Source organism: Mixophyes fleayi, chromosome 3 (genome assembly GCF_038048845.1).
Source record: "Mixophyes fleayi isolate aMixFle1 chromosome 3, aMixFle1.hap1, whole genome shotgun sequence".
Lineage (NCBI taxonomy): Eukaryota > Metazoa > Chordata > Amphibia > Anura > Limnodynastidae > Mixophyes > Mixophyes fleayi.
Window position 1 is genome coordinate 81,540,885 of NC_134404.1, and position 3,572 is coordinate 81,544,456.

Sequence of the window (3,572 nt, forward strand, 5' to 3'; positions counted from 1 at the left end):
AATGTTCTAGTAAAGTACACAGTAGTTTGACTTTTTGTGTCCGATATCAGCCTGTGACAATCATTCACCACCCCCATCTATAGAGAAGCATATGTAGCAAAGTGTAGCTGAAATATGACACCGCATCAGTATTTGGCTTTAGTGCAGCAACTGTAATGCGTTTTACAGGCTGCACAGGGAAGTACATTAAGATGAACTGTTAAACTACATCAACAAATAAATAATTTTACAAATAAATTATTAAATGATCACTAATAAATACATTCATACTATACAAATGGAATTTCATTTATTGGCTTTTCTTGTAGACTTTCCTATTGTATGTCCATACGGCTCTGCAGAGGATGAAGGGCCAAGCCACCTATTAATTCACCATATAGGGACTCATTTAGAGGTGGATATATATGCACTCAGAAAGTACGCCACCTATTAAGTAACCATATAGGAACTCATTTAGGGCCTGATTCATTAAGGATCTTAACTTGAGAAACTTCTTATTTCAGTCTCCTGAACAAAACCATGTTACAATGCAAGGGGTGCAAATTAGTATTCTGTTTTGCACATAAGTTAAATACTAACTGTTTTTCATGTAGCACACAAATACTCGATAGCTTATTTGTACACTGAAATTTAAAGTTGTTATTTGTGTGCTACATGAAAAAACAGTCAGTATTTAACTTATGTGTAAAACAGAATACTAATTTGCACCCCTTGCATTGTGACATGGTTTTATCCCGGGGAATGGAATAAGAAGTTTCTTAAGTTAAGATCCTTAATGAATCAGGCCCTTAGAGATGAATATATAAGCACTCAGTAAGTACGCAGGGAAAAGACACATGTAAAATGAGTGTATTAATGTGTATTTATGTCCAAATCCTGAGTCAGATGCATCCAGCATAAAAACAGTCGGATCAGCACCAGTCGTACATCAAGTGTAAGTGGATTCATAAATCCACCTTGTCTCGACCGTATTTATAACTTTAGAAAAATTTCCCTTCCCCCTCCAATTCCTCTGAATCTTCTGGATGGCAAAAAATATGAGAGTGGATGGGTCACTGTGGTGTTTGAGTTTGTAATAATATGACACACTATACGTGTCTAATCCCTCTTTGATATTTCGTATGTGTTCCCCTATCCTCGTTTTGAGTGACCTAGTGGTGCGTCCAATGTATTGATGTTTACATGGACATTGTAATAAATAAAAAACTTGAGATTTTTTTTTAAATATTGAATATTATTGAATATTGTGTGCTTTTTTCTGTTGGACTTTCATCTCATAAGTGGACATTGTTTTACCTTTCATCAAAGGATTTTTTTCAAATATAGTGATCTCTAAGGATCATATCCCTCCTGGGTACTTTTTAATGACTGTTTACATTGAGATTTTATTTTATTTTGTTTTAGACCTAGCCTGTGTGTTTATATTATGTTAAACAATTGTTTCTATTATTAAATTGTATTGTATTGTGTAATAATATCCTTTATTTATCACATCTTAGGCCTACCCCTAATACCCTGCCATTGTAGTAATGTGGTAGTGCACTTTGGATTTTACAGTGCAACATATATATGGGCATACACCATCAAACACTAGTTGAGTGCTGGGTCAGTACTGTTTTCTCTATTGCTATTTCTATCAAGGGCTGAACACCCTATAGATCTACTGCTGCTCCTATCTCCAGCATGGCTGTAAATCCTGTGCGCACGATTCTTTTCTGTATCATGGTTTCGCCTTACTTGCTTACTTTTGCTTAACTTTCCTTAATGAATCAGGCCCAGAGTCCTTTATAATGTTACTAAAATGAAGTCTGCTATATATAGGTAAAAAAAAATCTCTCCTCAAGATCACAGCTATATCACAGTTCAATTTTGACATGCTTCGGAAACGTTTACAAATATGTTTGTAAATGTTATTAATAACTTGTTTTACATAAGTTAATTTAAATTTTAGGTTTAGTAAACTGCAATATTCATTGTGATTGGTCAGGGGACTCGGCAGCAGCTGGACGTATCTGGCAGAATTGGGTGTCCCAGCGAAGAATGTGAGCCAATCACATGACGCTTCCATCCAGTCCTGGGATAGATGACCAAAAGTAAGCCCTGCTGTTGCTGAGTCCCTCGGTCAATTACAATAATATATTCTCTGTACACATAGAAGACCATTATGCACCAAAAAAAGATCTCAATAATAAAAGGTATTCTAGCTCCATCCATCACATAACGAGCTATAGCTTAAAAATTTAGAGCTTTGAAAGACATGTCCTTTAGCAATTTATGTTAAAATGTGATTGTGCTATTCAAAAGCAAAGAAAACATTTCAATAAAAACAATGGTATCAGAATAGAAATATGTCAGTTATGGAATTGATGAATGGAGTAGTCTACATTTGTTGATGCTTTAATTTTCCCATAACATCATTTTGAAGTTCACATGGTTGATGTAACCACCTAAGAGAAATTATACTCCACTTTCAATATTTATTTTGGGTGATTTACAGAACATAGCCTATTACAACTGGAACAAGCTAATAAAAGACATGCAGTGCGTCTCTCTTACATAGAAGCGATCCACAGATTTGCACACAGTGACATTTGGAACGTCATTGTCGTATTTTCTTTGTGGTGGAGTGACTTGCACATGATTGGAGCACAACAAATAGAGGCTCACTTCAAAACACTTGTGTTACTATAATAATATTGAAGCAAGCGGACATGTACATTCTTTTTTTTCTCACAGGAACAGTTCCACAGACAACATTAAAACTGATACAACATTACAAAGTTGTCTAACATAAGAAAGGATGATATTGTACAAGTGCTTTTTTCTAGGCTTTTTTGGAATTTCTGCTTCAATGAAAGAGGTCATGTGTTTGTCATTAAGGGGGCTTAAAGGTGATGTAGTTCTACAAGGACACGTGGCACAGACATTAACATGGTGTAATATGCACAAATGTGCTACAACCCATATTAACTAATCAGAATTTCTAATAAAGGTTACAAATTAAATCTAATACATGCCAATGAGTATAGAGCAAAACAGAGTTTTATCTGCATTGTCTCTCAATGGGGAAATCTGTTGTGTATACCAAAAATATATTTCCCCATGGTCACAAATTTATTTTCCCACGGTTCACAAATTTTGCTCAAATATATTCAGTTCTAAAAAACATTTACATTTGTACAGTATTTGTGTTGGCTATTATTAGTTCTTTTATATGACAACTTGTAGTTCAGATTTAGTGTAGAAATGAACGAAGATGCTGTGGGATTTCGCTCAAATCTAATTTCAGACTGTTCTTGCTTTGCCAGTCTAGAGGCTTCTGTTTGACTGATTGCATTTTGACCCCTCCAGTACTAAAATCATTAGCACATTATGGCTGTCACGCCTGAGGATCTGTCTGTAGCCAGACTAGTTTGTGTCTCTGGAGCTGGACTGGTAACTATGTGGACAAAGCTGGGTGGCCTGATAATGTTCCTCTGCATGTAGTGAAATGACTGGTGCAGATGGTGATTACACTAGCAGAGGAGAGCAAACAGGAACTGGATTGTTGGACCAGACTGGAACCGGAATGC